Genomic DNA, 14,356 nt, shown 5'->3' on the forward strand with positions numbered 1-14,356 from the left:
GCCAGTGAGGAACATGATTGCGGAGATGAAAGAGGCTGGAGTCATCCGCGAAAGCCACAGCCCATGGGCCGCTCCACTTGTGATAGTGAAGAAGAAAGACGGTAGTCTGCGCTTCTGCGTAGATTATCGCAGGCTCAATGCTGCAACTCACAAGGACGCCTATCCGCTTCCCCGAATCGAAGAATCTCTGACGGCCTTAAAGACGGCGGCGTATTTCTCCACACTGGACCTCACCAGCGGCTACTGGCAGGTCCAAATGGCCCCTGAAGACATCGAGAAGACGGCCTTCACTATGCCAATGGGCTTATTCGAATTAGTGAGGATGCCATTCGGGCTCTGCAATGCTCCGGCCACCTTCCAGCGTGTCATGGAGCACTGTCTCGGACACCGCAACTTCGAGATGGTCCTGTTGTACCTCGACGATGTGATAATCTTCTCAAGAAACTACGAGGACCATCTGCGACATTTGGAAGAAGTGTTCCAACAATTGACCAACTGCGGCCTGAAGCTTAAACCGAGCAAATGTCACTTGCTCAAGCCCAAAGTCCAGTATCTGGGACATGTCGTCAGCGCTGAGGGCGTGATGCCTGATCCGGAGAAGATCAGAGTCGTTCAGGACTGGCCAATCCCCAAGACCGTCAGAGATGTCCGAAGTGATTTGGGATTTGTGGGCTACTATAGACACTTCATTGAACAATTTGCCGCAGTGGCGGCCCCGTTGCATGAATTTCTCAGAGGCTAATCGGGTCATGAGCGAAGAGGGTCGTCCCTGGTATGTTGGGGAGAGGAACAGCAGCGAGTTTTCATCTGTTGAAGACGTCCTTAATTGAAGCCCCGTTATTGGCCTATCCCGATTATGAGCAACCATTTCAAGTGTATACAGACGCTAGTCACCGGGGGCTAGGAGCCATACTCTCCCAGGTGCAGGACGGGCGTGAAAGAGTGATCGCATACGCCAGCCGGGGCCTCCGCAAGACTGAGTGGAACTGTGAGAACTACAGCGCATTTAAGCTAGAGTTACTCGCCCTCATCTGGGCCGTCACCGAGAAATTTAAACACTATCTGGCCGCCACGCCGCTCGTCATCATGACGGATAATAACCCGCTGGCACATCTGTCTACGGCTAAGCTCGGAGCTCTGGAACAGAGATGGGTATCCCGACTAGCAAATTTCCGGTACACCGTATCCTACCGAAGTGGGAAGTTCAACAGGAACGCCGACGCCCTCTCCCGATTACCCACTGTAGATGTTGCGGAGGAAGATAGGGATGTGGAAGAGGATGTCGAAACCCCGGTGTTTAAAGTCTCTCGAAAGGGACGAACGGTCACGTCGGACCCCCTATCCGTCACCGGACCTCCACGGATGGAAAACACCCTACTGGATGCTTCCACAGTCAATTGGCGCGAGAAGCAGCAGAAGAGTCCAGTGCTGAGGGAACTTGTGGCCTTGTTGCACCAGCGACGCCAGTTGACCCGGATCCAACGGGCCACAGCTGACCCGGAATTGATCAAGTTACTACGGCATAGGGACCGCATTCACCTGGAGGAGGGGATCCTCGTGCGTACCAGCATAGATCCGAGTACTCACCAACCAGTCACTCAGGCGGTTGTCTCTAAATATCAAGCCGCTCTTCTGCTCACGGCCTACCATGACAAATCCGGACACTTCGGCACTCAAAAGACTGAAGCCATCCTACGCACACGATATTTCTGGGTGGGCATGCGAGAAGATGTGGAAAGATGGTGCCGTGGCTGTGTTCCATGCACAAGGAAAAGGCAGGCCGACACTACCCAGAAGGACCCTCTGCATCCCATTAAGAGCCAACATCTACTACAAATTGTTGCCCTGGACCATGTGAAATTGGAGCCGAGCACCAGTGGATATCTGTATGCCCTTACAATAACAGACCATTACAGTAAATTCCTAGTGGCCGTCCCGGCCAAAGACCTCACTGCTAAAACCACTGCCGAACTGTTTTTGAAGCACTTCGCCAGGCCCTACGGGTATTCAGACTGCATCTTGACCGACAAAGGCCCTGCCTTTGAGTCGCAGTTGTTTCACGAACTGTGTTCCTACTACGGCTGTCGTAAAGCTCGGACAACAGCCTATCACCCGCAGGGGAATGGATTGTGTGAACGAGCTAACCAGACCCTCATCGGGATGCTCCGGAGCCTGGCGGCAGAAGATCGCACCAAGTGGCCGACCATACTCCCCGAATTAACCTATCTCTACAACAACACTGAACATTGCTCTACCAGCTTTACGCCGTACTACCTCATGTTCGGCCGACGAGGCAAGTTACCCCAGGACCTGGAATTGACCCCTGCTGTGGTCCCTGCCATCGACCCAAGGACCGACTGGGTACGTGAACACCAGCGGAGGATAGAAGCTGCTCGAGAAATTGTAACAAAAAAAGTGGAGCATGTCCAGCATTGCCAGGAGGCGGACTACAATGCCCACATCTGACCTGAGGCACTGAAGACTGGAGACCTTGTCTGGAGGAAACGGAATCACCGCACCACCAAGCTTGACGCTATGTGGGAGAGTTGCCCGTACGTCGTGGTCAGTGTTCCTGAGGGCGAACGATATACGTACAAGATCCGTAAGGGCCTGGAAGGTCCTGTCAGCACTGTGCCGAGAGACCAACTCAAACTCTGTACCGTAGAGTTACCGACGAGGAGCGCAGATCCACCTGTGGCAGAGGGACGGGAGACCCTGGGGGGCATACCCTTACACGATCCCATGGAGCTCTTAGTGTTTATGGGTGGCCTCCCACCACCACACTCAGCCCCACCTGTAGCTCCAGGCCCGGTGGTTGACAGGCCTGTCGAAAGCCTGGATTGGCCTAATCTAGTTACCGCTCCTAGCGAGTGCGACGTTCCCATAGTTGAGGCCAGAAGGTCAGGACGTAGCACACAAGGCATCCCGCCTTTAAGGTATAGAGAGTAAACTGTTAACTATTTCCACTATATACTTATACCCAATTTGTTCACACCTGTTTACTGTTATGTTTGAATTGAGACTCGTACTAGAGACTTTGGCTTGCTGACATATGCGTGAGGACACGCATTCTTCCACCAGGGGCACATGTGGTACCCACGTTTGGGGACATCCCTAACAGCCCCCCATAAGTATAATTGCAGCTAACGCTGCCTGCACGAACCCTGGCACTGAGGGGGTTAACTTCCCCCCCTGATTGCGGACACCAGGACCCAGGGCAGACTGGCCGTCTGATCCGGAGAGCGGGAAGTCTTGAACACGCAGGATTGGTCGAGGGACGGAGCGCCAAGGAGAGAAGAGGAGTAAGCCAGCAGGACGGAGAGGGGAGCGGAAGGGTGAGCGGCAGCAGACCCGCGGCATGCGTGTGCGCGGCTGCACCCAACGAGAAGGACTCGGCTGTGACCAGCGCAGGTGTGCAGAGGGAGACCGCCGCAGTGAGGACAGCCGCGGGAGAATCTCCAGTCACCGGCCGCTGCAGAGAGAGAGAGACATGGCGTGCAGAGGGAGACGCGGCTGGCCAGAACGCGATCTCGCCAGCTACACGAGGGAGAGTGGAGGGGGAGCCGGAGCTTTTCACCAAGCGGAGAGTACCGCCACACTGTTGTGACGGAGGAGAGCGGGTTGAAGGGAGCTCCCGGCAGCCGATACACAGTGGAGGCTGTGACTGCAACTGCCAGCCCCTACCAACAGCCACAAGCAGTGGAGCAAACAGCAGGTACCCACTGCTGAACAGGTACTTGTTTGTATTTACCCCAATCAGCTTGCACACCGTGGGGTCTAATAGCACAAGAGTCCCCTTGAATTAAGGAGGGTAATACCATCCCCCACCACATACCAATCTACCAATCATTGCCCGATTAGATGCAAAGGGGCCACAGAAAGAGGGGTCCTGATAGGAACTGGGTACAGATGATTAAGAGCACTCACTGATGTGCCTCCCTGTTGGGACGCTCTACATGAACTGTAATTACTCGGTGATCTAAAACAGAGCGCCTGTTCTCCTTTTGCCAACCTGGACCGTTTAATGCTCTCAGTAAGTCAGAATTAAGTGATGTCTCATCAGAAGGAGCTTTGACTTATCTTTCCGTGGATACAAATATATTTTAGTACCGTCCCCCATTGCCACTGCGTTATATTACAAATAATCCATTCTGCACACCTTCCTACAAGTACTTACCTTATGTCCACTAACATCTTCCCAGGAGTTCATTATTAAGGCGCAAGTGTTCTTTTGAAGAAGGAGACACTGTCCTCAAACGCCAAATAAGGCGCAGGAACTGAACGTTATTGTATGAGGTGTAACGTCACCCTGTGGATAGTTTAGGTAGTGTAGCAAATTGACTGCCAGGACATTTCTTGCATTAAATTGTCTGAAGCGGGTAACCATATCCTAATGATTGATGTTGCACACGAGTTATAAGATGTTTGACTAAACCATTGTTGTACCTTGCAAATGTGTAAACTGTAATTGCTGTTACAGATTCTACCGTAACTGAAATATTGCGAGATTAAATAGTAATATTTACACATAACTACAGCGGTGACCGATAACTGTCCGTTCAATAAAAGGTTGTCACCGTTCCCCTGTGTGGTGTTCCTTGAGTATACTGTGTTTGGGTTGCCCTTCCGGGGTCCTCCTGGTCCTTCTGTCTCAGCCATACAGGTGATGGGAGAAATAGTCGCTGGTCTCGACATCGTTGAAGGGTGGATTCAGCTGACAACGAACATGACTGAACTTCAGGTACGAACACAGTCTACCCACTTTATAGGAGTATTACAAATGCACTATAAAAAATACACCATTGTTCTGTGCAGTATAAGGTGACATGTATAATGAATAATTTCTGCAAAGTCTAGAACCGGATCCCTGGAGGAGGCGGCGGGGCCCCCCTGGCAGTGGGGCCCATCGGGGGGGGGGGGAGGGGGGGGGGTTCCCCTGTACCCCTGTACCCCTGTGAGCCATTCCAGCCCTGGACCCCCTCATGTATTGTATAGGAACTACAGTCGGCTCCACAGTTTTGTAATAATTAATGTTACAGTGTCAAAGCTAGAGAATCAAATCTAGCACATAACTTCCTTGATACAAAACTACATTTGTGTTTCATTCCACAGCAATTTGTCAGTGTTAACAGGATATACACCGTACTGAATGCCAAAATGTTTGCAGGAAATAAAATATTTGGAGAATTGCATTAAATAATTGTTTTAGTAGAACCTGCATGGCTGCATCACTAGTAAGTGCCAGAGAGCGTAATGTTGTAGTTTTTTTCAAATATATAAGAAAACTTTATATGATCAAAATACATCATTCTAATGAGATGCAGGCAAAGCAAAGGAAGGAATACTGATTATGAAAGGATTGGAAGCCTTATTACAGTAAAGGTAACACTGAAACATTGCATTGATTCGCACAAACTTTCCATGGCCAGACATCACAGGGGGTATGATGTCACACGCCCATTTTGTTTTGTACAGCTCTTTATACTTCTGGAGAAACACCCTCAGCTTCACCTTCTCTCCGTTATATCTGCCCCACCTGCAGTGCACATGGGCCCTCATTCCGAGTTGTTCGCTCGCAAGCTGCTTTTAGCAGCATTGCACATGCTAAGCCACCGCCTACTGGGAGTGAACCTTAGCTTAGCAAAATTGCGAACGAAAGGTTCTCAAAATTGCGAATAGAAATTTCTTTGCAGTTTCTGAGTAGCTCGAGACTTACTCTGCCACTGCGATCAGTTCAGTCAGTTTCGTTCCTGGTTTGACGTCACAAACACGCCCAGACACTCCTCCGTTTCTCCAGCCACTCCCGCGTTTTTCCCAGAAACGGTAGCGTTTTTTCACACACTCCCATAAAACGGACAGTTTCCGCCCAGAAACACCCACTTCCTGTCAATCACACTCCGATCACCAGAACGATGAAAAATCCTCGTAATGCCGTGAATAAAATACCAAACTTCTTAGCAAATTTACTTGGCGCAGTCGCAGTGCGAACATTGCGCATGCGCAATTAGCGGAAAAGCGCTGCGATGCGAAGAAAATTACCGAGCGAACAACTCGGAATGACCACCATGGTTTTGCCCATTAGCTAACAAATTTGCTGCTGCGATCAGATCTGAATTAGGCCCTAAATTATCACCGTCCCACGGGTCTACCAAGCACCTTTCTGCCATTATCCGGTGCGTGACATCATGTGGGGGGATATGGGTCGTTGGGTTGACTCAACTTAGGTCGACAGTCACTAGGTCGACAACTGAATGTCGACATGAGCATTAGGTCGACATGTACTAGATCGACAGGTGAAAAGGTCAACATGAGTTTTTTTTACTTTTTTTGGTGTAGTTTTCTTTGTAAAGTGACGGGGAACCCCAATTAGTGCACTGTGTCCCCTCGCTCCGCTCACCATGCTTAGGGCAGGTTACCGTTCCCAATCGTAGCCCATGTGGATTGTCAAGTATGGGAAAAATAAAAAAAATGGAAAAAATTGGGAAAAAGTAATGTCGACCTTTTGACCTGTCGACCTAGCACATGTCGACCTAATGCACACGTCGACCTAGTACATGTCGACCTAATGCTCAGGTCGAATAAAATATTTTATTCCCTGCAAACATTTTGGCATTCAGTACGGTGTATATCCTGTTAACACTGACAAATTGCTGTGGAATGAAACACAAATGTAGTTTTGTATCAAGGAAGTTATGTGCTAGATTTGATTCTCTAGCTTTGACACTGTAACATTAATTATTACAAAACTGTGGAGCCCATTTTTTCCCTTTGCAAACAAAGACTGTCGACCTAAGTTGAGTCGACCTAACGACCGTATCCCATGTGGGGACACTGTATGGCATAATGTGGGACGCTGTGGCATAATGTGGGGACACTGTATGTCATAATATGGGAACATTTTGGAAAGATGCAGAGACACTGTATGGCATAAAGCGAGAACACTGGCATAATGTAGGGACACTGTATGGCATAATGTGGGGATGCTGTGGCATAATGCGGGGACACTAGCATAATGCAGGGACACTCTGTGACATAGTTGGGGCACTGGCATAATGCGGGGACACAGTATTGTATAATATGGGTACATTGCGGAATGATGCGGGAACACTGTGTGTCATAATGGGGGTAATTCCAAGTTGACTGCAGCAGGCACTTTGTTAGCAGTTGGGCAAAACCATGTGCACTGCAGGGGGGGCAGATATAACGTGCAGAGAGAGTTAGATTTGGGTGGGTTATTTTGTTTCTGTGCAGGGTAAATACTGGCTGCTTTATTTTTACACTGCAATTTAGATTGCAGATTGAACTCACCACACCCAAATCTAACTCTCTCTGCACATGTTATATCTGCCTCCCCTGCAGTGCACATGGTTTTGCCCAACTTCTAAAAATATTCCTGCTGCGATCAACTTGGAATGACCCCCTATATGGGAACATTTTGGAATGATGCAGAGACACTGTATGGCATAAAGCGAGGACACTGGCATAATGCAGGGACGCTGTATGGCATAATATGTGGACACTGTGGCATAATGTGGGGACACTGGCATATAATGTGGGGACATTGTGTGGCAAAATGTGGAGGCACTGGCGTAATATAGGGACACTGTATGGAATAATACAGGGACACTGTGCCATATGGGGCCATTGTGTGGCATATTAGGAGGATACTGTGTGGCGTATGGGTGGCCCTATTTGGCATAATGTAATTTTCTGAAAGGGCAGTCTATAGTTCTGGTTTTCGGGGGGTCGCCTAGTGCCTTGACCCAGGTGACGAAAATTCTAGTTTCAGCCCTGCTATACCTCCCAGATTTTTACAAATGCCAAATTGGAACATATTAGCAACACTGCTCCAATCTGCACAATCCAATTCTACAACCCAATTCTTCTATTCATCTTGCTTTTGAACTATAAAAACAAATCTTGTATTGCCAGATGAAGCTCTTTCCACAGTATTTTACTCACACTTGCCTACATTTTCTGTCTCCTCTCTGGGGAGAAGTCCAGAGAGAAGACACTCCTGGCCCCTTATGGGTGTGGGGGCTGGGATGATATGTCATTAGGCCCTGCCCCCACCCAGAGAAAAATGCAGAGATTTGTGGGTCTGCTTGCAGGGGGTGGGGCTAAATTATGCAAATTGCGTCATTTAGCGCTGCCCCCCTCTGACTTCATTATCACAGAGATTTTATCCCATTTACCCCATGCTTCACTAGGAAGTTGGTGGAATGCAGGAGATACAACAACTCTCCTGTGGGTGTGGAACACTACCGAAAATATCGGGGGTCTCCTGCATCTTCCAGAAGAGAAGGCAAGTATGATTTTACTCCATTATGCACACATTGGGCACAATTTTGTACGGTATTTCACAAAGTGTAGGGAAGCTTTCCTTCTCAGACCCCTCCTGACAGCTTTGCAAATCCGAGTGCTGTGTCTGAAGACGCAGCATCGGATCACCATCGTGACCATCGGTTGCAATAATTCCAGCATCAGCCATGTGAGTAAGCCAAAGCTTACTCAGACTGGATGCCTCCTGCCTGCTAGCAAGGACAGAACATCTGTCTCTCCATTGTTAATATATTCAGAGCTTGTACTCAGCTACAAAACCTTCCATAATTAGTTGAATAAGTAGCTTTGACTTTGACTGTTACCCGCAGAGTTGCTGATGCGCTTAGTAGCGTTCAGCAACCATTTTGTCTACTTTTACGTTTGTTTTCCACAAACTTTATTTAAAATTTAAGTTATTGCAAACTGCAATTGGCTGCAAGGATGGTTCCTCAACAAATATTATTCAAAAAACAAATAATGTTTTTACCATTCAAATGGGGCACGGTCTGCAAGGCTGGTGGTAAGGCATATAGTAGGCAGATTGAAATAGTGACATGGTGTACTGGGGGCCGGGCAGTCTATACACATAAGGCTAGTGGAAATACACCCCCCCCCCCCCCCCCATTGCTTCAAAAAATGTAAAGACAGATTACAAAATCTAAAATTAAATACAGTAAATATTCAAAAATCTCAATACAGAAAAACAATTTTTATTTAAAGAATAAAAGAATAAATACTTTTTTTCTATAATTTTCTGAGATAGAAATAATAGTAGTATTGTATTTGTATATTGTTAAATAGCCTTCTGCATGGACGATATCTGACTATGCATTGTTTTACACTATGGGGCTGGTTCAGAGGTGGACACTGTTTTGAGTCATGCAGTCTCCGATGGTTGGAGGACTGCGCATGCGTTGTAGATGCAGTGTGCATAGTCTTCCATACAGTTGTGATGTATGGGTTACTCAGCTGTCCAATGGGCTGGTGCAGTGGATTCCAAACTTTTTTGAATCACGGCGCCCTAGAATATCAGATTTTTTTTCACGGCACCCCTAGGCCAAAAATTTCTTTTTGAGAAATTTAGAAAGAAATATTACCTTAAGTAGATCGCGTTTATATGTCATCCTTAGGGTCAGTTGTGTGGTGAGGGACAAGATTTGCTTCTGTTTGGCCACATATTTTATGACTGGCAGCCACCAGCACTGGTTTTGCCTATTATATGGACCATGAATAATTTGAATTGGTCCTGGACCACCAACCCAGGGCACCCCTGCAAGTGTCCCGAGGCACCCCAGGGAGCCATGGCACACAGTTTGGGAACCTCTGGGTTGGTGGATGCTTACGCCGTGGATTTAATGCTGTGACTTTCTACGCGAAATGCCTCTTACCACTTTTACATATTATCACACAGCTGCTGCCTACAAAGAAACAGTGGTGCCCTTATTTCACTTATATTGCTAATTCGCTATATTGTTTTGTGATAACACAAACTACCTTTATAGTGCTCTGTGAAAATGTACATGGAATGAGTAGATGAATAGAGGTAATATATTAGGCAGTATTACAGGGTACAGTATAAATAACCGGCGGCCGTATGCTGGCAGCGGGGCGAGCGCTAGAAAGCCCACTGCGGGCTCGCTGCACTCGCCACAGGTTATGTTCTATGGGTGTAGTGGATACCCACAGAGGGAGAATAGCCTGTGTCGTCGGTATTCCGGCGCCGGCATTTCACCGCTAGTCGCGATTCTGGCATCAGCAATGTGATCACCGGGATCCCAACTAGCGTTATTTTAACCGCTTCCCATATTACAATACTAATAAAAAACAGAAAATGTGAGGTATGATAAGACTTCTGTAGGTGCAATAACTGTGATAGTATTTAGAAAATGTTTACTAAGCAGCATAATGCAAAGCAAGCAACATTTGCCTGACCTAGTTTATCACTTTTTAACACACTGAGACTATTTCCACTTGTATTCAATATTCAGCAGATAATAAAGTTTTATCACCTCTCCTTATGGGAACATTGGCAAATAATGATTCATCTTCAAACAAGCACAGTCTTACTAGAATGTTCATCATTAACTCTTGTCATAAACTGTTACATGTGTTTTTGCAGGCAGCATACTCATGATGAAAAAAAATCAGGAATTTTCTGTTATCAATTCTCCCCCAGTGTGAATTTTACTTACATGCTGACAACCTTTATCTGGCTTCTGTGACTCACTGTTTATCATTATCACTTGTGCCTGAATTCAGGATGCTGTAGTGCAGAAATGTCTTCCCTCATTTGTATTTGGAGCATGCAGAACAAGAGTCACCTCTAATGTAGTTCTAGCATATTGGGGGTGATTCAGAGCTGATCGTAGATGTACTAAAAATAGCACATCTATGATCACAATCTCTGACTTGCGGGGGGACCCCCATCACAATGTTAGTCCGCCCCGCATGTCAAGTCCTAACCTCGCCTCCCCCCTCCACAGAGGTGCACAAGCGATGCACGGCGGCGATGCTTTCACACATGGCAAGTAGCTTCCTGCCTACGCAGCCTAGACACGGTGACATGCGGCTACCCGCCATGTTTTGGGTCTCAGCGGCTGCGCGTGACAGCACGCAGCAGCTCTGGGTGGCCCCAACAATGCTCCGGACACGCCCCCCCCCCCCCCCAAATGTGATTTGAACAATACTGGCATGCCCCTTCCTGCCCCACGACTGCCTCTGCTTGTCAGTCAGGCAGAGGTGATCGCACCAGTGAGATGCTTCCGTATCTCACTGTGTGCGCACATTCAGTGCAGCCGCTGCGAATGCGCACAAGACAATTGGCTGCAGGATGCGATTGCTGCTGTAGCAGCTATCAGCTCTGAATTAGGCCCATAGTTCTAATATAAAGCTTCCATTAAGAAACACATGTATTGCCTTATACCCCTTTCAGACATACTCCAAAATCCCGGGATTTTGTACATGAACACGCATCAACCCGGGATTTTGGCATGTCTGAAAGGCACCAACCCGGGTCGCCAACCCTGCAATTGACCTGAGTTTTTACCGTGTCTTTCTTCCCAGGTTGGCTTCCCGGGTTTAGTCTGAATGACGCGACCCGGAAATTTGCTCTCTGGCTGCATGTAAACTGTTTTAATTGGCCAGGAAGGATCACCTGATGCTTGCTGATGACATCATCAGCCGGAGAGTGACAGACGTTACACATGAGAGAAACACAGAGCTGTGCAGAGAAGTGTGCCAGTACCAGAGGGGGCCAGTGAAGAGACTGCCGTTCTGTTTATCTTGTCTCATCCACCCCTTTGCATGCTCTTATTATTGTGTGCAAGCAATCCGTCCCCTTAACTGATGACACTGCCTTCAAAACTGTAAGAAACAGCTTACAGTATATCTGAAAGGGGCCAACCTGAGAATTTCCCGGGACTGTAGAGTAGTGTGAAAGGGGGTCTCGAACAAATACCCGGGTTTTTGCTAAAGAGAAAATCCTGGGTCTGAGCAGGGAAATTCCCGGGTCATATGTCTGAAAGGGGTATTAGACAAATATTATATGTAGCTTTCCAGCTATTATAAAACTACAAGTACTAGCAAGCTCCACAACTGTACATGTGCTTTCCTATCTGTGCCTAGCCCAACTCTGATCTAAAACCAGGGCCAGATTAAGGGCCAAATTTACCTATTTCCTGATGAAATTGTCACATGCAAATGTTTTGGGAGATCCTGATCTCTGCTGCCAAGATCATATGGGGGGAGGGAGACCTTGGACTGCACACCCTAATCAGTGGCAAACGCAGGATTTTCATGGGGGGGTTTCCAGAACTGGGTGGAGCCAAGCACGGGGGCGGGGACTGACTGAGGTGACCCAGTACATGCTGGGTCCGTAAAACTAGTGTGTCTGTGTATATATATATATATATATATATATATACATATCTATATATGTACACATATATACCGTATATACACCTATATATATATATATATATAAATATATGTAAGGGGTGAAATGGCGGCACTCGGCGAGGACTTCGTCAGCCAAAGAAAGAGACAGTAAGACCGTCTGAGCTTGTTAACGTTTCAGTATTTAAACTTTCGTCAGAACAATAGATCTACAAATAAATCATACCTTTATATCCCCACCGCATCACCCGGTGTTCCTATGGCGCGGACGCCCGGCGGGTCCGGATAACGTCCCTACGCATCACGCGGCGGGTCCCGATGACGTCACCACGTATCACGTGTGCTACGCTCCTCTCCCCGTCCGAGCGCCGGTTACCTAGGAGACAAATACACAAATAGAAAAAAGTGCTACTATTTATGCCTGAACCATGGGGCACTGTACGATATTATGTCGTTTAACACGTTTTTCTTTATTTTGTTTTATTCTCCATGTTTTTGTAATGCTTTTTTCTATTTGTGTATTTGTCTCCTAGGTAACCGGCGCTCGGACGGGGAGAGGAGCGTAGCACACGTGATACGTGGTGACGTCATCGGGACCCGCCGCGTGATGCGTAGTGACGTTATCCGGACCCGCCGGGCGTCCGCGCCATAGGAACACCGGGTGATGCGGTGGGGATATAAAGGTATGATTTATTTGTAGATCTATTGTTCTGACGAAAGTTTAAATACTGAAACGTTAACAAGCTCAGACGGTCTTACTGTCTCTTTCTTTGGCTGACGAAGTCCTCGCCGAGTGCCGCCATTTCACCCCTTACATATACTGCTACATTAGCTGGAGGGCACCGGAGGCATCATTTTCTAAGGTGGAGTGCCGGTAATTGTTTGTATTGTATATATAAATATATATATATATATATAATATACACATAGCATATTAAACATGCATATATATATCCATTTCAAGCTTCTCACACTCGCTTACAAAGCCCTCACCCACTCCTCTCCCATCTACATCTCTGACCTTATCTCCCTTTACACTCCCACCCGTCCTCTTCGCTCTGCTAATGCACACCGATTCTCCTGCCTACTGATTACTTCCTCCCACTCCTACCTCCAAGATTTTTCACGTGCTGCTCCAATTCTCTGGAATTCCCTACCTCTCCCCCTCAGACTCTCCAACTCTCTATAAAACTTCAAACAGGCTCTCAAGACCCACTTCTTCACCAAACCCAGCCAAATCTCATCCTAACCCTCTGTTCTACGCGCTCTATGTACCCCATCTGTGTCACCCCTGTCTATCTATCCCTCCCCTTTAGAATGTAAGCTCTCATGAGCAGGGCCCTCTTCTCTCATGTGCTTATCCTTTGTCTTACTTTAATAATCTTCAACTGCATCAACTCCCGCAGTCTTCTGCCACCTGATACTTATTCCAGTGTCATCTGCTGATGTAACTATGTTTATTTACCCTGTACTTGTCCTATACTGTCATCAACTGTAAGTTGCTGTTTTCCTGTTTGATTATTTATGTACTCTGTAATTGGGCGCTGCGGAACCCTTGTGGCGCCATATAAATAAAGGATAATATATATATATATATATATATATATACATACAGTACAAGTATATATATGCATGTATATATATCATGTGTGTGTGTTTATATGTATGTATATACATGTGTATATATGTATGCACAAACTGCACATGGATATATATGTACTATAATTAAAATAAAGTAAACTTTTATGAAGCACTTACAAGTGCCACCAGGAAGAGAGCAGGCTGCAGAGGACACTAGACAGCCATTAACAATACTCATGCAGCATTAAAAAAATAATAAAAAAAAAAAATAAAAATTTTTTTTTGGTGGAGGGGGGTTTCTGGGTACTCGGAAACCCCCCCTGGGTGCGCCACTGCCTAATTACAAACATAGGGGCAGATGTATTAACCTAGAGAAGGCATAAAGAAGTGATAACCCAGTGATATGAGCAAGGTGATAAAGGCACCAGCCAATCAAATCCTAACTGTTAATTTACATATTGGAGCTCATTGGCTGGTGCCTTTATCACCTTGCACATATCACTGGTTTATCACTTCCTTATGCCTTCTCCAGGTTAATACATCTGCCCCATAATAAGAG

This window comes from Pseudophryne corroboree, chromosome 8, assembly GCF_028390025.1.
Source record: "Pseudophryne corroboree isolate aPseCor3 chromosome 8, aPseCor3.hap2, whole genome shotgun sequence".
NCBI classification, from domain to species: domain Eukaryota; kingdom Metazoa; phylum Chordata; class Amphibia; order Anura; family Myobatrachidae; genus Pseudophryne; species Pseudophryne corroboree.